The 24853-nt window shown below is 42.9% G+C and overlaps 1 protein-coding gene across 15 annotated transcripts in view; it reads right to left on the bottom strand.

Annotated features, from left to right (window-relative positions):
• Eif4g3 (eukaryotic translation initiation factor 4 gamma 3) overlaps positions 1-24853 on the bottom strand; it is a 219345-nt gene that overhangs the window by 134727 nt on the left and 59765 nt on the right. For 2 of the 15 annotated variants that reach the window (XM_055610875.1, XM_055610877.1), the window contains exon 3: positions 10111-10239. The exons of the other annotated variants lie outside the window; for them this stretch is intronic. The gene's annotated coding sequence lies outside the window, so the exon portion shown is untranslated. The remainder of the gene's footprint in view (positions 1-10110; positions 10240-24853) is intronic. 15 annotated transcript variants of the gene reach the window in all.

Genomic DNA, 24853 nt, shown 5'->3' with positions numbered 1-24853 from the left:
TATCTGCAGAAGCTGATTAACTGCTTAGCTATGGACTAATTCCAAATTCTTAGGAGCAGGCTGAAGACTGGCTCGAAGACAGGCAGAGAGCAGAGGTGGCCCTGGCCAGACCTCCCTTCACACAGACTCGATGGTTTCCTCAACAGCAAGGCAGCTGGGTGGTTCTAGAAAAAGTTCACTGGCTAACCTCCTTGTGTTTCAAGATGCATCCAGGTCACTAATTTTCTTGCCCTCTCTGGATTTTTAACACACCTTATATACATAGTTTTGCCTGAAGGGTGAGCTGCGTGATCTTTTTAGAAGAATTTACTTACTGCAGCAGTAAGAAAGGCGTTTGCCCTCTGCAGGCCTGACACGCTGAGCTCTATCCCCAGAATCCACACAAAGGTGACAGGGCAGGACTAACTCCATAGTTTCCTCTGACCTCTCATGACCACACACGTGCACACAACATGCATGCATACATACACAATTAAAAACATGTACTATGAAACAAATTCTACTCAGCAATTATAGTGAGATACTGAGAACATGAAACAGCAAAAGTTATATCAATGTCTTTATTTAGTAAAAATAAAGTATCATGACACTGAAATTAAAGAGATTTTTTTCTAAAGGCCCTAGAAATCTGCTATTGAAATTCAATACCAGTGGCTTTAACCTGGCACTCAACCTGGCCTTGAACTCACAGAGATCACAGAGACTCATAGGGACTCCCTCTGCCTCCCAAGTGCTGGGATTTAAGGATGGTACCACCACACCTGGCCCAGTTCACTATTTTTAAAATGAGGTGCTGGAAAGTGCTAACTGAGCCACCCTTTCTGATATGTTCCTTTTTTGTTCGTTTGTTGTTTTAAAGGCACAGTCTCACTACTTAGCCCAAGAGGCCTCCAACTCAGGACGACTGTCTCAAGAGCTGGGGCTCCAAGCATGTACCAGCACACACGGCATGTAAGGCTGCACTCTCTTATGTTCTGGACACACCAGAGGGCTCCCTGGCCCACAGAGAATTTAGCAAGGTGGGCAATCAATCCCTTTTTCGTCATCTACTGAAGGAAACTCTTCCTAGGACTTTTACCAACTGCAATTGCTCTGCTCCTCTCCAGCCTCTCCTCACACAGCACCCCAGTGGAGAGGTCATTCACTTCTGAAAGAAATGCTTTTCAACACCAGGGACACTGTACAAATGTACAGGGCTGTGTTTTAGATGTTACCTGTCACAGACACTACTCTCTTTAATTGTGGCTTATGGGGAGTTCTGAAAGAATGTCTTAGGCAATTCAACCAATAAGGCACAGTGTATTTAGTCCACATTAAAACCACCCGATCACTCTTGCTGTTATAGACAGCTAATGAGCACTGTCCTCAACAAAATGAAATAGCTTTAGTCATTCATCATCACCCATTTCAACAGCTCTACTCATCACCTTCAGCAAACCAAGTCAAAATATTTATTATCAACAGAATCCTAGAATGTGGCAATTTTGAAAGCAACTGCTTTCACACCATACTCGGAAAACTGAAATACTAATAATATAGTAAAACAAACAAACAATCATGGCAGTGAGGAACAAAAGGTACTTCCAGGCCAAGATTCAAGCAATGAAATGAGCAGGGGAGAGGGGTGTTCTTGAATATCAGTTGATTCCAATGTGAACACAGGACTAAGAACTCCTGGGTGGGTCTCATTTTTTGAGGAGTGACATCCCTGGGAGCGTCACAGACCACCACTTCTTTATAATTTGTTCATGGTGACATGCCATGGCTTTCCCTAGGCCATGTGGACTCATTTAAAAGGATGGCCCTCACCTTGCCTGAGGTGCTCGGCAGGGTTACAACCGTAACAGCACTGTTCAAGAGCTAGCCCGCCCTCCAACGGTGCAACAACCCAGTCCCTTCTCTACCATGAAATCTCAGGTGCAGCAGGAAGAACACCCACCCACCCAGGACAGCATGTGCCTCACAGGGCCTGGGCTAGACCCAATAATGCCTGCCCCTGCTCTGTCACCCTCTCTCATCTGTGCTGCTTTCTCCCTCCAGCCCATCTTTATTTAGTCTCTAGATTCTTTTCATCCATCTTTTCATGCAGCTAGGGCTCTCATTCAGTCATTTGTCATGGTAGATATAATCTGGGGGTCCCAGAAGTCCTCTTCTTCCTTTGTTTTTGAATACTGTACAGATAAATATTTTTTGGTTTTGGTTTTCTATCAAGGTTTCTCTGTGTAGCTCTGGCTGTACTCAAGTCTGTAGACCAGGCTGGCAACAAACTCAGAAACAAACCTGCTTGTGGCTCCCTGAGATTAAAGGGCACCCCTACCAGGCCTGTGCAGATCAATTTTTATAAAGACCTATTAGCAAAGCTGTTCATGTTCACAACTTAACTACTGAAACATATTGTTACCTTTTGTATGTGTACACTGTTAGTGTGCACATGTGTGTATGTGTAGGAGTGTGTCCTTATGTGCCTGTGTGGAAAACAGAGGATATCAGATTATCATCCTCAATCCTTCTCCAGCTTACTTCTTGAGACAGGGTCTCTCGTCAAACCCAGATTTCACTGACTGGCTAGAGAACTGGCCACTGAGGCACCAGGATCCTTCTGTTCCTGACACCCAGAGCTTGATACAGAGGTATGCTAATCACACCCAGCTTGTGTGTGTGTGTGTGTGTGTGTGTGTGTGTGCGTGTGCATGCGTGCATGCGTGCATGTTATTTCGAGACAAGGTTTCTCTGTGTAGCCTTGGCTGTCCTAGACTCACTTTGTAGACCAGGCTGGCCTTGAATTTAAAGTGATCCACCTGCCTCTGCCTCCCAGAGTGCTGGGATTACAGGCATGCGACATGGTGCCCAGCTTATACCCAGCTTTTTTATGTAAGGATAGAGATTAGAGCTGAGCTCTCCTGTTTGCATGGCAAGTAATTATCTACAGAGCTATCTTCCAATGCTAAAACGTATTATGAAACATTTTTTTAATGTGTGTGTTTACGTGCACATACACGGCTGCAGTTGCCCACAGGCCAAAAGAGGGCGTCAGCCTGCCTGTACAAATTAAGCTACAGCTTGCCTGCAGCTAAAATTACAGGTGGTATAAAACCCCTGATGTTGGTGCTGGGACATGAACTTTGATCTCCAAGGAGAGCAGTAAGTGCCCTTAACTGCTGAACCATCTCTCCAACACAGAAACAGTATTTCAAAGGACATATTGTGAATGGCACTCATGTTTCCAGAATGAGCTGTAAAAGCCTTGAGTATCTAAAAATGAGCCTGAACTGAAGTACACTAGTAAATTACGAGAATTCAAGAAAGAAACAACAAGTAGAGAACATGGCTCAGGGCAGAGCACTTGTATGAATGATACCCGAAGCTCAATTCTCAGTACCAGAAAAAATACACAGAAGCTGCAAACTGGGGGTGCTGACTCGGCCACTTGCCAAACATGCTATCTGAAGACATGAGACAAAATATGCCACCTAGCAAATCCTTCTCAATCTCCAAGATGGAAGTAACCACAGCTGTGTCCCAGGATGTCCCGGAAACCTTTAGTGTTGAACATCCAGCTATTGCCCTGGAAATGGCAATCTGGTACCCATAAACACGGAACAATTTAAGCTCTACGGTCTGGGAAGAACAGCTTTTAGTTAAAATTACTTCAATGTTTCCAGAGTCGGATATGCCAACCACCCATCTGTAACCCGAGGAAGACTTGGTGTGCTGGAGATCCTGTCCTAAGTCCTAAGACTGAGTATCCTTAGCAAGCCTTCCGGCACCACTGCCCAGTGTGAAGGCATCCTCTTCAGAGACCTGAGACAAGGGCAATTCTTCAAGAAGTCTTTATCCTTTACAGCTTTTAGAATTAGGACCAGCTAAGCAAGGACAAAAATCCCTTGTTTATGAACCCTCCTTTTTGATAGTTTTCATTTTTATGTAAATAATACAAAGCTTTATAATCTCTCTTCCTATTACACTGTCATTTCTCTTCAAATAACTTATTTGACCTTTCTACTTATATTGACGCTGAAGCTGTCATGACCATTCTCCAAGTACAAGAAGCAAGAGGTCAGCCCTTCCACACTGGATCTTTCCAGGCCAGCTTCCAGTGCTTTAGCTACTTCCTCCCTTTCTAAAGGTTGCCAAATGGTTATGTAAATGAGCCAGCTGGCTTCTGAGTCACCACTTCTGTTCCCAACTTCTCCATTTCCAGTGTGAACTTTGAAGTACTCTCTGAACCCTTACCAGCAGTTAGACTTTCGGTCACTGCCTAAACATGGCAACCAGACAGCTGACCTCCCTCATTTTGGGGGAGTGGCTACCGACAGCTGTCATTCAAATACTGATTTCTATAAACTGTCTGCTTGGTAACCCAAAACATTTCTCTCCAAACCTGTTCAAGATTCCTAAAAGAAGAAAATCTTCATGTGTGTAGGCAGGCATAGGCACAGTAACACACACGTGCAATCCCAGCCCTAGGTGAGGCAGGAGGATGCAGAATACAAGCCAGCTTAAGTTATACTGCTAAACTCTCAAGCAAGGAAGCAAACAAAAACAAAGTGAGCTGCTAAATGCCTCTTTAGCAATCACATTCCCTGAGCAGACGCCTCAGGAACAGAGAGCCAGGCGCTGATGTTCTGAACACAGGAACTACAGCCTGGACACCATGTCCCCTAAATCCTCTGAGACTACAAGAAGAACAAGAGAAATAACAAAAAGTACAGAGTGGACATTCCACACTAAGGAATAATTTGGGTTTATAGCCAGTGAACTCATACAGACTCCAGAATGTAAGTATGAAGAGCACCCTGTGACACTGGGCGTGAGGAAGGCTTAGTGCCCTGGACCTGAACCGCATTTCTAAACATCCTCTAAACAACTAGGTTTTTGCACTATTGCGATTTCCGTTTCACTTCCACAGCTGCTCCCTGCAGTACTAATTTCTAGTTTACATTAGCCTCATTAAAATCACCCAATACAATACAGAAACCAAAGGTTTAAAAAAAAAAAAAAAACAATGCATCTGCATGTCTCACTAGACTTCCAGAAAGTGGCAGCACTCAAGTGGAGCAGCTGCTCAACCTACAGGAGGCACAAGTGTCCACCAAGGGAATCCTGCATGGGAAAGGGGGGAAGACTGTTTTTTTCAAACAACTCACTCAGAACACCCAGTGATAGCAAGAGGGGATCAAGAAGAGTTCCCCAGTAGTGTCCAGAAAAAAAATTTGCTCTTTTCCCCTGACAGAATTTAGATGAAAAATGAGAGGCAGCAATCAAAAGTTGGACCCACATAAAAGATAACAAAGGAATGCCTACGAGAGCGCAATCAATTTGGTTCTTACAAAGGCCTTTCCTTTCCAAACAACGCTGACCTGAGATTTCTAATGTGGAGTCTACCTGGGTAAATGGTATACATTTGCCAAACAGAACCTTAACCCTTAAAGCCCTGTTGTGCAAGATGGGTAAAAACTACTTAGTCACTACTCTAAGAACAGCACTTAAAAATCAAGCATGGAAATTTTTTAATCCTGGGCTATTTTTGCAGCTGCATGCAATGCAAGGAAAAGCACAATGAAGTCAGCATCCAAAAGCTGCTCTGGGCTTGGGTTCAAGGTAAGCTGAAATCTGCTAAGATGAGGCACAAACAGGGACACACTGCCTGAAGTCCTCCTTTATAAATACAACTGCAGCTGCCCTGTGAAGAAAGACCAAATGGGACTGGGCAGTGAGTTCCCTGGTCCTTCTCTCACACTAAGCCACCACAGATACAAACCACCACCACAATTCTCAACACACCACAAACAAACCATTCGGTTGTTCCAGGTATTTATAGCTTATTCATTTTTTTCCTTCTCTTTTGGGAACTTGGCCTAGAATTTCCAATCTTGCTGATTCACCCCCAGGGCTGGGTTTACAGTCATGAGCCAAGACAGCAGGATACTATCTGTTTATATTAATGACAACTGCAAGCGGACAGTATTTATTTTAGCTACACATGATGGCATTCAGGATATCAAAGAGGATGGCAAGAGGACTGTGAGTTCAAGGCCACCCTCAGTTATATGGTAAATTCCAAGCATGCTTGACACACAAGACAGAGGATCAAACAAGAACAAAAAGTCAATAGTTTTAGGAATTTTTTTCAACAAATGTATTTTTAAGTATGATAATATATTATCAAAAACAAGCAAACAGCAGTCGACACTAGGACATGCATGCTGTCAATACTACAGCTGGCAAGAAATCTTCAGATGCCCCCACGAGGCTTACACACAGCACTCCCTCCAAAGGCACTGCAGACAGAACGCACGTCAGAGATAGAGGAAGCTCAGGCCTAGAGATGGGTCACCAATTAAGCGGACTTTTTGCTCTTGCCTTGCACTCCACTCCATGCCCAGCACCGTTATCAGGTGGTTCACAGTCATCATTACCTCTAGTTCCAGGGAATCTGACACCCTCTGCTGACCTCCTGGGCACCAGGCGTGCATGTGGTGCACATGTACAATTACATACACATGTGGGCAAACATGCTTACACATACATTTACAAGTCTTTTTAGAAAGATGGAAGGAAAAATAGAAAAAAATTATTTTGTTTTCTTTTTTTTAAGAAAAATGAACACTCACCTATTTGGACAAGATATGACTAGAAACAAATAAAGCTTGAAATACCTTTACTTAGTACAGTTAATTTCCAAAGTCACGAAACTACAATTCTTTCGTCCTCATTAAAATGAAAAAAAATTTAATATATAAAAGCTATCATTGTGGGGGATGAACAAAAGGCTCAGAAGTTAAGAGCACCGGCTGTTCTTCCAGAGGTCCTGAATTCAATTCCCAGCAACCACACGGTGGCTCACAACCTTCCATAATGAGATCTGGTGCCCTCTTCTAACATGCGGGTATACATGCAGAATGAACACTGTATACATAATAAATAATTTTAAAAGCTACCATTTAAGCAAAATCATTAATTGTGTTAAATGTACAAAAATAGTGGCAAAAACCTGTAATTCCTCATATTGGGGAGACTGCAACAGGAGGGTTGCCGGTACAACACCTGCCAGAGCAACTTAGTGAGACCCTGCCTCAAAAAAGTAAGGAAAAAGAGGACTGGGGACACAGCTTGGGCAGCACACCTGCCTGGAGCAAACATGCTTATGCTCACTCACCCACTTGCATGCCCGCACACATGCACACTCCACACTCATCAAATCAGGTGCATCTCACAGACAATAAAAGAAATCCAACATAGTCACTGGCAGCCCTTTGCTTAGCTTCCTCGCTATTCGTGTCTTCTAGTATCTAAGAACTGATGAAATGGCCAATGGGTGGCTCTTGTGCCCTCACAACTGACATCGCTGAGAACACATCCTGCAAACTCTGCAATCCTAGCAAGGCCTGACTTTCAGGAAACTGAAGAGCATTTGACCACATCACACACTGAAACAGCAAGAATCTCAGCTGTGGAGGACTCTCTCTCCTTATTTTCCAACTGTTAGTTGCTTCTCTTTCAGCTAAAAAGTCACCCTATTTGCCTATGATGGGAAAATGGATCTGGCACTATAAATATTTCAGCGCCTCAGCCAGCACAGTGTTGTCAACATGGGCAACTTTGCAGGAAACCTTGCCTCCCGGCTCTAAACTCAGGCTTCTCCGCTGCCCAGGGCCCCTGACAGGCACACCTTGCTCTGTCCAGATGCCCAGTGTAGTACCAGCAGCCAAGCAGCCACCAGCTAACTACAGTGGCAGGTTTACGGCACAATCCCTTCCTGAAAGCAGCCTTCCCTCGACAGCACAAAGGGAGAAGAACTGCAGCGAGTTCCAAGGGGTAGATCTCCACCAGAGCCACGCCACATGCCACAGCACTACCTTTAGACAAGATCCAGAGCTCCTCAGAGGCAGGAGGGTACCTATATACCTGTGCTGGTCATATTTCCGTGCCAGAACGCAGGAGTACAGGCTGGCAAATCTCTGAGTTGAGGACAGCCTGATCTACAAGAGTAAGCTCCAGGACAGCAGGCTACATGGAAACATCATGGGCAGGGGGGTTGGGGAGGGTTAAAATTTCTCTCAAAAATACAAAATAAAGAACCTTAATTGAGAAAATGAGTCTGTCTTAGTTACTGTCCATTGCTGTGAAGAGACACCATGACCAGGGCAACTCTTTTTTTGTTGTTGGGGGGCAGGGGGGGCGAAATAGGATTTCTTTGTATACTAGCCCTGGCTGTCTAAACCTTTCCTCTCCACTTGCTTTTGGCTAGTGTTTTATCAAAGCAATGGAAAGCAAAATTACACACTACATTTTTTAAATGGTACAAGGCTTAGTAGGTCTTTGCATTTTCTATGCAATGAATACTATACCTGAGTGTGTGACTGACTTATAAAGTTCCTTGGAAGTTTAATTCACAGTGGGGAAGAGGACAAAAGGACAAAAGCTTGAGGTACAACTTGCATGCACCACTGGGGACTCCTAACCCATTCAGCCAGTGTTGCTGTAAGCCCTGGATAACAGCAGCAGCAGCTCTGTGTTGGGGAGAGAAAGCAGCCTTCCAAACATTCCCCAGGCACACTCCTAGCAGGTTCCAAAGGAAAGACTCAACTGCCACACTACAGACCCTCCCACCGTGAGCTGTCTGCAGCTAGCCCAACAGCCCTGGGAATCGGCTTCTGCAGGCATCTGCTATTCTTACACAATTGGAGCCCTTTCTTTTCATCCAATCCATCTCCACTACAATCCCTTAGACCTAATTCAGTATATTCAATGTTCCTTCAAGATGCTGAACTTTTCTCTTAATGAGATTCAGACTAATACAGCCTAGTTACAGGTTAAATGGTTCTGTTCAAGAGTAAGTTTAAATATGTAAATGGAAAGTTCTATTATATAAAAACAAGCATTTCATTGAGTCCATGACAAATTAATTCATATATTCCTTGATACAGCAGAAAAGTGATTATAATTATAAATTATAATTCCTGTTGCGCATATTCTATAGTTTAAACTATGATTAATATCCCGAAACGTAATAATCACCAGTTTTAGAATTACTTTTATTAGTTTTAGAAGCTTCCTAATAGTCAAGTTCTAAAAAACCTAAACTATGAAAATGAGAAAATGTAGTCTGGGGAAGTGCCTCAGCAGTTACAAGCACTTCTGGCTCTTCCTGAGGACAAAGGCTCCATTCTCATCAACAGCTCTTCCTTTGGGTCTTGTTTTGTTGTTGTTGTTTTGTTTTTTTTTGAGGCAGGATTTTCTGTGTAGCCTTGGCTGTCCTGGACTCGCTTTGTAGACCAGGCTGGCCTCAAACTCACAAAGATCCACCTGTCTCTGCCTCCCTGAGTGCTGGGATTAGAGGTGAGTGCTAGGATGACAGGCGTACACCCCCATGCCCAGCCCCTGGACACCTTTTAAGCACAAGGAATGGCTGAACAGTATCTGGGGCAGGATTGGGACACAGGCAATCCTGAGATGCCATCAAGCCCATCAAGTGAAACCCTCTGAGAAATTCCTAGCACAGAACAGTTGAACCACTGAAGTAAACTATTAAACCCCAGAACTCCTAGAAAAAGAAACAATCCAGCAAACAAAAACTCACCCAAGTTACTCTATTCAAAAGCTCTGTCCCCTCTACCATAAAGGAATGGAAAGGCACCAAAAGAACAGTAAAAAAGGTTCAGCACAAAGAAATTGCTTTAAAATCATTGACCAATTTTTGGTTGTTTGGTTGTTTGTTTTGTTTTTCAAAACAGGGTTTCTTTGTGTATCTGAGCCCTGGCTGTCCTGGAACATGCTTTGTAGACCAGGCTGGCCTCAAACTCACAGAGATTTACCTGTCTCTGCCTCCAAAGTGCTGGCATTAAAAGTGTGAACCACCACACCCTGCTAAGACCAATTTCTTAAACAAACAGAAAAAAACTAAATAAAAACTGTTTCCATTCTAATCACCCAGGATGAAAAGCAGGGACTGCTGGCTGCGGCAGACATGGGGAAAGGCGAACGAGGCCTGCGAGAGCACTGCACTAACTGTTAGCCTGTGAACAGGCTCGCCTTTAGAGAGACCCAAACACAGGATTACAAGGAAGCGCGCTTTCAAAAGAAAACATAAAAACCTGCATTTCTTACTTGAGAGAGTCCAGGGGACGATGCATGTCCCGGGGGCGTGGCCGCAAGATTGGGGTGCCCCTTGTTTATTTCATGTGCTGAGTAAGGGGAAGGGGTCGGGGGTCCCGGCTGTCTTGCTACCTGTGTTACCTGTGAGGAAATGAAACAACAGTAAATTAGTGACCAGCTCTAGAGCACAGCTGAACGGGTTAAGTTGTTTTTTAAAATTAGACCCTGTGTCTCCCAAGCGACGGTGAAGAAAGTTCTAGACTGAACAAGGGCTAACAGTTTCAGGATTCATGACTATCTCAATCTGATAAATTCAAGGCTGGTCCGGGCTCTAAAAAAAACTGTTAAGACAATGACAAAAGCAGTTACATTCTCCAATAAAAACTGGCTTGAAGACTCACTTCCCTAACTGTAGATGTCAGGAAAGCACACCTACAAGTTAATGAACTATCTAAGAGTGAGCACCACTATAGAGCTTTTTGTCTGACCACAGGCTAATCTAAATGTTCTGAGACAGTAAAAGGCATTCTTGGATGGTTTGGACTGTCAGGTGTATTAAACGCATTTTCAACTGACTTGTGAGTAAAGCGTTGCTATGAAAGACCCACACTTGATCCTCAACACCGCACAAAAGATGTATGGCAACTCATGTCTGTTATCCTTGCTCCGGGGAGAAGGCCATGGAGACTGGGGCTCTCCGGAGCTCAACAGCCTGCCCGTCTAGCCAACGGGTAAACCCCAGGTTCGTGAAGAGTCTCAGCCTCCAAAAGTAAGGTAGTTACAGAGTAGGACCTGATATCAGCCTCTGGTTTCCACACAGTCATGCACAGGAATGCATACTGGCACACATACATACACACAGAATCTCTCATATACCAAGTCCCCATCTACGCACACGCACACGGAATCTCTAATGTACCCCTTAACTCCCCTATACACACAGATAATCAAATACATGCCCTAACCCTCACTCTTCACCCAGAAGCTAACACACCTCTTGTTACGCCTACACACACACACACACACACACACACACACACACACACACACACACACTTTAATATACCCCTAGCTCCTCCAGCTAAAATCTTGGACTTACTAAAACTGCAACAAACCTGTAAGTTTTCATTCAAGATTTCTACCTAAAAATAATCTCCCACAAAAATCAATATTTGATGAAAACTCATAAAAATAATACCAATTAAACTGTTCGCTAGGTGCAGTTCATCTATCTAGCACTAACTCAACTAAGTTGATCAAATACAATAATTTAGAACTACTCCCAACATGCTAATATTTTCAAACAAAAACTACAATACATGATATGGGGGGGATCCTAAACATGATCATCCTTTTCTAGGAAACATGGGGTAGCTGGCCAGACACAGAAATCCAGGAAGAATGGCCACTAGGAGGAGGAGCCAGGCAGGAATGTGGAACAGTAACATAATCATCTAACTTCCAACAGAAACCGAAACTGAGGATCCTGAATATAACCCCGACATTCCTGTCCCTGTGTGAGCTAAGAGTGAGGCATTGTGTGTAAAACAGAGGCGATGACTGTGCAGAAGCAGCTGAGGTCCTTAAAGCGAGGCAACGCAGAGAGAGCCCTGCTAAAGACCCACACAAGGCGTTCCTCCATCACCTGTGCTTATGTCTAATGAGAACACAATGCATAAGCACAGTAAGCAAATCTTTACTTTAAAAAGTTCTCTCTGACATCATCCAACGGCCTATCAAATAAGTTAATCTATTTTCAGAAACAAACTGTTCCTATAAAGGCAAATACACGTGGCTTCTAAGTCACCACCCATTACTTTTCTCCACTCCAAGACAGTTTCCCTAGTGAAGGCATCTAAAAGCATCCAGAACCCTAACTGGTGGGTCTCACAATCCCAAACAAGGAGAATCAGATATTCAAGGGTAGCCTGAACTATGCACAGAATTCCAGGTCACCTGAACCACATGAGACCTTATTTCCAAAAGCCAAATAAATAAAATACAAAAACCAAGGGCTGGAAAGATCACTCCGCAGTTAAGAGCACTTGTTGTATTTGCAGAGGACCTAGATATGGCTCCCAGTCACCATGTGGCTCACAACCATCTATAACTCCAGACAGATTCTAGAGGATCCAACACCTTTTTCTGACTTCTGAGAATTCCAAGTATGTGTGTGTGTGTGTGTGTGTGTGTGTGTGTGTGTGTATACACACATACAGTGCACACAGGTACATTCAAGGAAAATGCCCATGCACATAAAACAAAATAAATAGCTCTTTATAAATACAAAACAAAATAATAATATTCAGGTCCCTCACACTTAACCAGGGTGACAGACAAATGCCTGAGCTTTGCTTCCACATGTGACAGCCCTCACTAGTTTCCAATCATCCTAGCTCTCCCCTCAGAACATATATTTTCCCAAACGAACAGATACTAGCAAATAATGAAAGCCAATCTACTTAGGAAGCAGGATGTGGCTAATGGACAGAAGCACATGGAGCCCAGAGGAGTGTGATAGCCAGGATCCGAGTGCTAGAAGAAAGAACAGTCATTCCCTGACCTCCATGTGTGTACGGTGAAGCACGCTCGCCTATACACACAGCAGACACACACACACACATGTAACCCCCCACACACAGAGTAAATGCAAAAATGTATACATATAATATTTTCTGAATGAACCAGTACAGTGGATACTACAAAGTCTTATTTGTCATCATGACATTTTCAAATTCTGACATCCCCATCAATCCATAGGAAGGAAGAACAGACAGATGGAAGGAAGTGGGGAGGAAAGCTTTCTCCCTTTTCCTGTTCTACACTTATCAAGTTGGGCTACTTGCAATCTCAGGTATCCCAGTACATTTGTCTACAAAACAAGCAATTCCAGGAGAGCCTCAGCACAGAAAGGAACAGACTCCATGTTTATGATGAACTCAGAACGGGCCTCAATGTAACAAACAGCCAGGTGAGCTGACTAGTCTGTTAGGGACAGTATGTACTCAGTAATGGTGAAAAGGAATACTGCTGTACTTTGTTTATGCAAAGCAGTTTTCGCAGCATTGAAACCAGATGATGATATCAAAATAACAATTCTGGAAAACACTAAAGATGTTCTGGTGTCAAACATTCAGACAAGATTTAATTTAATAAAAATAAGTTCAGCCATTTATTTGCATGCTGTTGGGGTTGGTCTGATGCTTGTGTTTTGATGCTAATTACTGGCCCTCAAGATCTGGTTACTGCTTGGATAAACCTGTCCTTGTTGTGTAAACCTGTCCAAGACATTATAATACCTAAAGGCCTAAAATCTGGGCAGGGCAGAACGAGGTAGGTGTGGCTAAGGTTCCTGGGCTTTAGGTTCAGGAGAATCTCTGGAAACAGACAGGACAAGAAGAGAGGAGGAAGGGGGACGGCAGGATGGGCTAGGGTTGAGAAGAAACCACGTGGGCTGGGAGGAAGCACTCCAATAATGTGAAAATGCCCACATGAAGAATATAAGCAAGTATTCATAAGATTATGGTTGGACAGTAGCCCAGATGAGGATGATTAAGGAGGATGGCGTTGGATGGGGGCTGGGCAGTAGATGGTGAGGTTATTGAGACAGCATAGGTGAAATATCTGCCTGGCCCAAGGTAAATAAGGTAAATTATAAAATTTAACAGATGTGTCTGTCTTATTAATTGTGATAGCGGGTTAAATAACACAGCTGTAATAATTACAAGGCAAATAATAATAAACATTATATAACCCAACACCCATTTTAATTTTATACAACAGCATGCAAATTTGCTTTTGTCTTTAATTCAAATAGGGAAACTGTGTGTGTGTGTGTGTGTGTGTGTGTGTGTATGCGTGCCCGCGCGCGCGAGCGCGCATTATACCAAATAATTCTTTTAAAATTTCTTTATGGCTACAATAAATGGTAACATACCTATTTTATATAGCTATATACCCAAGACTATGTTAAAAAAAATTTCTCACAAGAAAAGGAATAATGGACAGAAAAGGTATTACAATCACAGCAGTAATAACAGAGGTGACACGGCAAGCGCACCCATCTAGACTGTATCTTAGAGGCAGGCCCTTCTAATCTTCTTGGTTAATTTGATTAAAGGGACAACAAAATAGAATGAGGGCTGGCTGTGTGGCTCATTCACATAACAAGTATTTGCTGAGAGACGTGAGAGATAGCAGTGAGGCGGGGAGACCCCTGCCTTCATGACTTGAGATACAGTAGGTACATTTTTTCTTACCATCTGTGTGTGTACAACTGATGGGCCCCCAATTTGCTATGCAGACCACACTGGCCTTAAACTTGAAGCAGTCCTCCTGACTCGGCCTCCCAGGTATTGGCATAACAGCCTATACCCAATTTATATACCACACTAAAAGTAACAGCTTAATGAAAATCAGGAATCCTTATGAAAGTTCCACCTTAAAATCCTAGGGCTAGGGAAGTGCTGCCATGAGATAAGAGGCTAAAGAACAGAACAGGACTCAAGCCTGAACCATCTACTAGATGTCAAGGGGAGCAACCAGCAGCCTGCTGGGTCTGAAGCTCTGAGATAGCAAGGAGCTGGGGCCAGGCCAAACAATCTAGGGGCGCTTTATTATCAGCCAGATGGCATCCAAACTAATTATCAAAACCAGCAAAGGAAGACTTGAAAATGACACAGGGTAGAGGAGTGACGATTTCTGGATCAATCTGGTCAATGTTAACTGGATCCATTAAGACCATAAGCTCATTCCAAGTGATCAATGAGTTTATACTTCTACTTATTATGCAAGAAAAAAGAACGAAGTTTGTAGAATAAATCAATAAATTGTCTGTAAAAATTAAAGTAAAATCTCAAAATTACAAAGGTGATTAAAGGATTACCACAATTTCACCTGTCCCAAGAAGAAAGTGGACTTCACAGCAGAGCAAACAGACACTGGAGTCCATTCAACCGTCTACAAGACAGGAGGGTACTGCATGATCCGTGACTGCAGTGCAAGTCGACAAGGCTTACTGTTCCTACCGCACAACCGAGAATCAGCCTTGCCTACAGATGGGTCCCTGCCTTGGTCCCAGCAAACAGACTTGAGCAGCACTAGATCCAGGCGGACTTTAACGTGCTGCTGAGAACCAGCCACAGCTCTGAGGTCTGAAGCTCCTGAGCTTCTTCAGGAAGTAAAAAGCTGAGTTGAGACTATCAGGTAAAGATTTTTTTTTTTTTAAAGGATAGAGTGCCAAGACCCAGGGCATGTCCTGCAAAAAGGTAAGGAGGTCAGTGTGGAAGGGATGGAGAGGAAAATTATCTGGAAAAGAGAAAAGTAGGTCAAGACAGTCACGAGTGTCTCCTTGCTGAGACACTTAGCAGCATTACTCCTAACTGCCGAAGAGTAAAATGCCAACCCACTATTGAACACACAGCGGATCATTCCTTCAGGATGTAATTCACTGAAACACAGCTCAATGAGGGAGTTCATCACAGAGCACCAGCGACCACATGATTCCACAAAAGGTCCAAGAGGAAAACACAGAAGAGGTGAGCCTAGGACTAAGGGTTGGAGAGTTATAACTCAGGAAATGCAGATTCTCTCAGAGGTAACAGAATGTCCTAAAACTGACTTTGGTGACAGGATACATTAAGATCTACTGAACTGTATGCTTGTTGTATGCTATTGTAATTAATTACATGTTAGTTAAAATAAGAGAGGGTAGAAAAGGGAATGGACTGACAAGGCTGGTATTGGCAAAAAAAATCAGGGGAAATAAGCGGAAAGTAGATATTTTCCCAAATGGTCAATTCAGAAGGACCACCTTGAGAAAGAGTAGTGACTTCAAAGATGGCTGGTGAGTGCCACTGCAACTATATTCCAGTGACAAGAGGCAGTCGTGGGAGCCGAGGAGAGCTAAGATGGCCCCTCACACCAGACGACACAGTACTTGAAAGCTACAGTAGGAGGACTGCCAAGAGTTCAAGATCAGATAGCAGTAGCACAGTGTGAGTTCCAGGCCAGCCTGGGCTACCTGAGACCCTGACTTCAAAAAAGCTAACCAAAGAATCATCTCTCACTGTAGGAAAAGAAACCACCACCTAGAAGCCTTTCTCCCCCTCACTAGGCTGAGCAGGGCAGTGAACACAGAATCACTCAGTGGTTCTCAGCTGCTGTCCTTGGTCTCTCTTGCCTTCCATCTTCCACACATAAGAACTGAAATCCAAAGACACACATCGGCAACAAAATGTAACAAAAGGCAGACCTGACCTCAGCACTAGGTAGCGAAAAAGTTCCACTTTTCTACCTTGTAAAAACAATACATTTTGGAAAGTATCCAACATAGTGTTTGATTCACAGAATTCCCGGCTACTATAGTGTCTGCCAACATACTAAAAACATCGTGAACTCATGACCCGATCCCTTCTGGCAAACCTTAGTCTTGGCAATATGAGCCTTTGGGGACCATTCAAACTCAAACTATCACAAAAAGTAATGGCAGGGAAACAAAAGTTAAAGTGCTCCCATCTGGCTTTGTCTAAACAAAAGAATAGTGTGGGAATTAATTGATTTTTTCATTAGAAATCCTCCTATATTATTTTTTCAGATCATATGTATTTCATTATTCTGATCATTTTCATTAAGAAGAATCAGCATAAAGAATTAAGACAATAAAGACCTATAGGCAAGGACGCTCAACATGGAATAATTCTTGCAAATAATTCTTGCACATGCAAGAATACTGGGACAGAGCTGGGACGTGGTCCATAGCACAGTGGTTCCCTGGCATGCATAAAGCTTGAGGTTCATTCCCAGGCCTGCATAAAACCAGAACAATGATAAAAATCTGTAACCCCAAAACTCAAGAGGCTGAGGCAGGAGGACGGGAGGTCAGGGGCTTTCTCAGCTGGAGTCAAGACCAGCTGGGAAACCTGAGACCCTTTAAACTCCCAAAAGTATCAGAGTAACCCAAAGCCATGCCCAGAGAACTAACAGTAAACAGTGGAGAACAGCAAGAATACTGATTATACCTTGCTCCTGATTTTTATCTCTTCCCAATATGCCCAAAAGCAAGAAATTATTTATTTCAGTATTTTATGGTACATCCATGTTCTACTAATATGAGACACAATTCTATGTAAACAATACGATACATAACAGGTTAAGAAAAATACAAAATATAAGTTGTAGTTTTAAGAATGAATTAAGGGGTACCAAGATGGCTCAGTTGCCACACCTGTCACCCTGAATTTGATTCCTAGAACCTACATAAAAGGTGGAAGAAAGAACCAAGTCCAGAAAGTTATCCTCCGACCCCCAAGTATGCCAGGCTCACATGTCCACATGAATCCATCAAACACACCATGAAAAGTTCAATATTTAGAAATTTCTAAGTATGAGTTTAGTTGTTATACATGCATACATATTTTCTGTCTTTAAAAAAAAAAAGAACAAAAGACAACTTGGCAAAATATAGGTGCTTCTCTGGAAAATAAAGTGATATCATAATTTGATTCTCTTCAAGTTTGATATGTTTAAGTTACTTTTAAATCAGAAAAGAAATGTAGGAGTATAAAATTGCTATTTGAACATCACATTTGTGACAGTAAAATAATCACAAAACAAGTCCATTGGAAAAACAAATAACTACATTCTAAGACAGACAGATAGATACAGATAGATAAATGATGGACAGTGTCCACCTCAAACATTTAGTATTGTTTCTATGTATGTGGTATATGTGAGTGCAGGTGACACGCGAGAACAATACTCAGAAGCCAGTGCTCTTTCTACCATGGTATCTGGGACTCACATTCAAGTCACCAGACTCACATGGAAAGCCATTTCAGTTACTGAGCCACCTCAACAGACAGTAATGTTTATTTGTTTGTTTGTTTGTTTGTTTAATAAATTACTTAACAAATAATAATAATGACAATTATTATTATATAGGCAGGCAGATAGACAAAGTAATAGAGCTCATTAGGTAGCCAGTGCAGTATTTTCTCCCTTATATTTTAATCTGGATTTTTATTTTTCTAGTGCACACATATTTCAAATCTGCTATTTGGAACTTGGGAGTTTCCACACTGGCCTATAAAATCCCATTTAAGATGCCAGGTTGGTGGCACATATCTGCAATCCCCACACTAGAGAGGTGGAAACATAATAACAAGTTTGACCACAGCCTAGGATACAAGGCCAGGAGGAGGCCAGCCTAAGACTCCATAGCAAAACTGACCCAAAAACTTAAAACTATCCAGCATAAGCCAATGAGCGAGCAGAGGCAGCAGACTCACACTGGCAGTCCTCTGTGTTCATGCAGCCCTGCATAGCCAACAGCAGCCTGGCTCTCACCAGCATCTGTCTGCATCCACTGAGTTTGTCCTCAGGGACTCATTGAGTACTGTGGCCTGCTCACCACCAAGTGGCCTCTTGGGCATTTAAACATAACTACTATTACACTATTACATTAATTCAACAAACCACACTACCTGTTACGTGGCTGCTCATGAGAGGATTCATTTAGCTTAGCAACTCATGAACACCTCTGGTGCCCAAGGGCAACCTTACAGAACAGAGGTTGCCAGCACAGACCATCTCTGTTCTTTCTCTAATAATAACCCAGACACCTGATCTGTGAGTCGGACCTTGACCAGCTGGAGCTGGTCCTGACGAAACATACAAGGAAACATACATATCAATCCTACCAATCACTCGGAAAACTATACACACAAAATAGTCAACCTCCACAAGTGGATAACGACAATAACACATCTTTTTCAAGGACCATCAACATTTTGGGGTTTTTGGTTGGTTGGTTGTTGGTTGGCTGGTTTGGTTTTCTGTTGCTGTTGTTCTGTTTGTTGTCCCTGTGGTCAAAGGAAGATCTAACAATAGCTGATTTGTTTTTGTTGTTGTTTTGGTTTATAATGATTTAAGAATCCCACAACATAGAGTAACCTGTAACTGTGTAGTCTAGGCTGGCCTCAAACTTATAATAATCCTTCTGCCTCAGCTTCCCAAGTGCTAGGTTCCAGGGGTGTCCCATCTAACAGCGATACCATGTTCTCTTTCACAAGTTCTGAAGCCCACTGTCAAGGTCAAGGGCCTTTCCCCAGAGGGCAGAGCTGCATGAGCCTCCAGAAGCTGTGTTACAGACAATAAGGGCTGCCTCAGAATCAATTTCCATCTTAACACATAATTTCTATACTTACACTTTGCTTTTTCTGCTGATCTTCCATTGTAAATGATCCCAGTTATATAACTGATCCAAGGCAACTGGTTTTAATTCCAAAGTACTAGTGGAACTCTGAGCTTACTATTTAGCAATAAATAATAAATTTTATGTGCTATCAAAATCATAGTTAGATTGCTCTGGAATAGCACATGTCACAGAAGAGATGTCACTAAGTTCTCATTCTGAGGTTCATAAAAATTTAGTTTTTTGGGCTGGAGCTGGTCCAGTAGTTAAAAATACTTGTGTTCAATTCCCAGCATGCACATGGAAAACTCACAACCAGTCCTGGAAGATAGGATACCATCTGATCTCCAAGGATACTATGCACACACATGGTACACACGCATACACGCAGGCAAACATTCACACACATAAAATGTTTAAAAATAATAATAACTTTGCTTTTTTTTTCTGCAGAAGGGAAAAAGGAACTGTCTTGCAATGGCACAGGTGTGAGTGGTCAGCATGACTCTTATCTGCAGGCAGAATGCCTAGCAGCTCAAGCTGACTGTGCAAAACTGACCAGTCTGGGCTGTTCATTTTCAAATGGCATCAGGCACATGTCTAGAAATATCCTAATACTGCTTCTCCCAAATTGAGACTCTTACAGGCCATAATGCCCTATGACATAAGCAGAACTCTAGTGACTACCCAGTCCACTGCCCTCCTGCATTATAGTCAATAAAACTATTTTTTCTTAACCTTAAATAAATAAGAAACTATTTAAGTAATTCGTTAAATGAGTAGTTTTACAATGTTGGTATAAAGTGTTCACAGTAGCTACTGTGTTTAACTTTGTTACCAACATTTACATTGTTGGTTTTAAAATCTTGAATGACAGTTTTAGACTGAAATGATTGGTGCTCTGAGTTTTATTTTCACACCTGGGAGAATGTGAGGCGCTTAGTCTAACACTGTGTGTTCCCAGGCTAGACACCTTGGCATCACCTGGGAACTGGATAAAAATGCAGACCTACCAATAGTGAGGCCTCAGCAAGCTGTGAAACAGTGCTGGCACAGCACCCCAAACGTCCTGCTTGCTGTTTTCAGCCCACAGAACTGTAACACAAATTAGCCGCAGACAGCCTGTTGGACACACGAGTTATGCTGTGTGACTAACGTGCAGCAACACAGCCCACAGCCACAGATACCTAGGTCGGAGCTTTCTCCCCACAGGCTCCGTTTGCTGCCTCAGTCTATCTCTCCATGCCCTACATTTCTGTAATCTACATTCTGCTACCTTCTGAAAAGTTTACACTGGGATAAAAGCTTAAAATCCCTGGGGAAGAATGCAGTCTATATGGCCAATTTAGATAGCCAGGAACTCATTTCCTCAAAGATGCTAGCCTGCATCACATATCGGGGTGAACACACCTCTGACACTGTGCATTGATTATAACAGCCTTTCTTAGAACATATTCATCATTATGACTACCCAAGCTTTCCACATAGGTTTTTGGTTATGTTTATTTGTTTGTTTTGAGACACAAGGTCTCTCACTATGTAGACCAGGTTGGCGTTGAACTCAGAGACATCCACCTCGCCTCTGCCTCCAAAAGGATTAGGATTAGCCACACAGGCCACATCTAGCTGTTTTTCTACAGAGTTGTGGAGGCAGGGAAGTAAACTACCAGCATGTACTCAGGCTATACCTAACTCTCTTACAAATCAACGAAAATATTCTGGTGTTGTTTAAGTCCCCTAGTGAGCTCCAATGTCACAAGCCTTATACCCCTTCAAATTACATAGTCTTTGCTTTTGTGTACAATTTCAAGCTAAATCTCATGTCAGCACTGCACCTCCATGGCTGGGCTTCTGTATTTTGCCAACCTTAAAGGAACTCAAAGGCATTGTTGGCCTGCTTCTACCAGAACTACAAATTCTTTCCTTTCCCTCAGAACAAGTGGCTTCAAGGCGCGGTGCCTCTCAAGAGTTACTTCCAACACAACAGATGCGCAGGTTATGGCAGGGCGCACAGGACCTTTCTGCTTTGTCTCAGTCAGAAGTTTGCTTTTGTTTAGGCATTGCTACTTGATTTTGGCTGTTCCATTTTCAGCAGAGGCCAAACCTATTTCTCTTTCAACTGCTCTTCCCCTGCTATGAGGGCATGTTTTCAGCTAAAGTCTGAGGAGAGAGAGACAACCTCCTTTTCTACTATGGAACCTACCATGCATGTAACAAACAAAAGGAGCGCAGGGTGTGAAGCGATGACTCACAGCTGCTAATCCCCGCACGGGGGAGTTAGAGGCAGACAGCATTGAGAGTTCAAGGCCAGCCTAGTCTACCTAACAAGTTCCAGGGCTATCTAGTGGGTCCCTTCTTAATAAACAAACAAGAGGAAAGAACCATGCCCCCAAACCCTGTCTGGGCCAAACATTTTGTGCTGATTGCCCAGCTTGTACTAGAACTCAATTAGCACACCAGATAAAAGTTCCTTACCAACTTGCAAACAAATAGTAAGGATTTTTCTTCCTTAAAGCTAACCACCCAAACAGAACCTACCAGAATCATACATTTCAATACTATACCTCTCTCACGTGTGTGTATGTACATGTGTGTGTACACTTTTAAGCATGGGAGGCAGACACACCTCTGAACTGGATTTTCAAAGTCTCTTCCTTTAAGGAAGTATAAAATGATTACTTCACACATGCTCCTAATTATATTTTTAATTTTTTTTAATTATTTAAGAAATGTTTATTTAAAGGAGTGTGTGGTGAACACCTTTAATTCTAGCACTCTGGAAGGGAGAGGCAGGAGGATCTCTATGAGCTTGAGGCCAGCCTGATTTACATAGCAAGCCCAGAACAACCAAGACTGTAAAGAGACCCTGCGTCAAACAAAAACAAATTAGATAAATAGATAAATGGATGGATGGGAATAAAAGGGGTGGAGAGATGGCCTGAAGGTTAAGAATACTTGTTAAGTTCCAGGGAGACCCAAATTCTCTTCCCAGCATCCACATTGGGCAGGCTCACAACCACCACCTCAAGGGCATTTAATGCTCCTTTCCAGCCTCTGCAGATACCACCACACACATGGCACAGACACACAGAACCACACATACACATCAAATTTTAAAAATAGATCTTGAAAGAATAAAATTGTATGGTAGGTGGTGGTTACCCACAGTTTTAATCCCAGCACTTGTGGGACAGAGGCAGGTGGATCTCTGTGAGTTCAAGGCCAACCTGGTCTATAGAGTAAGTTCTAGAACAGCCACCAGGGATATAGAGAGAAACCCTACTATAAAGTACAATAAATAAAATAAAGTATAATAAAATTGTACCACTTGTATTATAATCCTAAAAATTAACCTATCCAAGGAATCTTTAAAATGTGTAAAACCTGAAGGAATAAAATAACCTTGTATGAAGCATTTTATATGGAAATTGAACAACCAGAGAAACCGTTCACATGTACACACATAGCCAGGCACAGGGTGCTGGGGACTAACTCAAAGCCAGCCTCTAAGCAAGGGCTCTGCTATAAAGTGTTACCCCAGCCCCAGAGTAACAAGAAAACACAATGGACAAAGTATCAATTCTGCTCAAGCCTTGGCAAGTCTCACAAAAGCCAGAACATCAAATGCAGGTAACACTGGTCAATGTCTACTCAATTTAATTACAATTAAAAACTGGCCTCTCCATCCATGCCACCAAGTCATGATAATAAAAAATCTATTCCAAGATAACAGCCTTGTTTCTGTTTGTTTTTTTCTTCTGAAACTAACTGCGTCTTCATTTAGCAGAGTGCTTCCAGCTGCCCATATTCTGAGGCCCTGACTGACCGCTCCTGCTCCATGCAGTTGCACTGCTTCTAAGCAATGATTCATGGATACTTTATAAAATGGCTCAGGGGTGGAATATTCCACAGCTTAAAAGAGAACACTATCAAAGCAAAGCACCCCAGCGCAGATTCTTTCTACTCTTATCTGGGAAACCTGAAAGCCATTCCTAACTGGCATTTACCAGTGGGACACGCCTTTACATCTCCAAGGTTAATCCTTCTTCTGAAGGAAAAAAATCAAGCAAATACATATTAAATAATATTTTAATTAAGTCTCTGATTTAACATTTAATGAGAAATCCACATTAAATATTAACAAAGAATCTAAACTTTCATAAATGTCATTAATTAGCAGATATAAAGACAGGCAGAAAAACAGATCCAGACTAGTAATAACCAGAGGGTCCCAAATGTGCAAAGACATAAGTACTTTAAAGTGACCTCAGGTCAGGGAGAGGTTTGGTGGGAACAGGTGTGCTCTGCCTGGCATGGCAATCATGAGACCTGAGTGAAATCCCTGGTGCCCACATATAAGCAGTGCCTGGTGGCAAACATCTGTAGCCCCAACACTGGCAGCACAGAAGAAGTGCATCCCTAGGGTTTCCTGGCCATCGTCAAGCCACAACAGGAAGCCCCAGGCTCAAATAAGAGACCTCCTCAAAAAACAAGCTGGAAGCCAAGAACAGTGGCACATGCTTTTAATCCCAGCACTCAAGGGAAGCGGAGGCAGCCTGGTCTACACAGTGAGTTCCAGAAAAGTCACAGCTACATCATATAGAAAGTGTCTCAAAAACGAGCCAGGAGTGGTGGCCCATGCCTTTAATCCCAGCATTCGGGAGGCAGAGGCAGGCAGATCTCTATGAGTTCAAGGACACCCTGATCTACACAGTGAGTCCAGGATAGCCACAGCTACATAGAGAAGCCCTGTCTCAAAAATAAAAAGATAAAAGAAACTGAGCAGAAAGCAATAAAGAAGTCATCCCACATCAAACACTGGTTTACACAAGCTCAAACACAGATTTAGGGCAGGCACTCAGGCACACAAACATGCACATGCATTACACATGGAATGAATACACAGACAGAAGGAGGGAAGGGAGAAAGAAAAGAGAAGGAGGGAATGAGGGAAGAAGGAAATAAGGGAGGGAAGGAGAGTGGGAGGAACGGAAGGAGAGAAATGTATGTGAGAGAGAAAGAGAGAGAGAATTATAAAGTAGCCCAAGACAGTAGACTGAGACAGGAAGGCTGCATAAGTTTTAGGCCAGCCTAAGACACTTCTTACTCTAAGCTATAGAGTAAGACCCTGACTCAAAAAAGAAAAAAAGAAAAAAAGAGGGCCCATGGCCACACACAAAATCCTGCCTCGGGAAGCTGAGGCAGAATTGTGAGTTCCAGGGTAGCCTTGTCTACTCAGTGAGACTCTTAGGATGAATGCCAGCTGTCTTGCCCTCATGGAGGAGTCCACTGGGTCCTCCCCTGTCAAGGCTTACTAATGTGCACATTCTGAATGTGTGAAGTTCAGTGGACATCAGCTTTGTCTCAGTGAAACTGTGCACATAAAGCACCACTTCAACAAGTTTAAAAACAACGGCTGTTATTCTGTGGGGAGACAGCACTGTCAAGCCAAATTCTACCTGGCTGGAGCCAGTGCCCAACAAAAACTGACCAAGCAAGGTCAGGCTTCTCTGCAGTAGGATCTCCACTTCTTTAGGGTCTACTCAATACTCAGTGGCTGGG

The sequence above is a fragment of the Psammomys obesus genome, unplaced genomic scaffold (assembly GCF_907164565.1).
Source record: "Psammomys obesus unplaced genomic scaffold, mPsaObe1.curated_primary_1811, whole genome shotgun sequence".
Classification (NCBI taxonomy): domain Eukaryota; kingdom Metazoa; phylum Chordata; class Mammalia; order Rodentia; family Muridae; genus Psammomys; species Psammomys obesus.
This window is presented reverse-complemented; position numbering and strand designations above follow the sequence as displayed.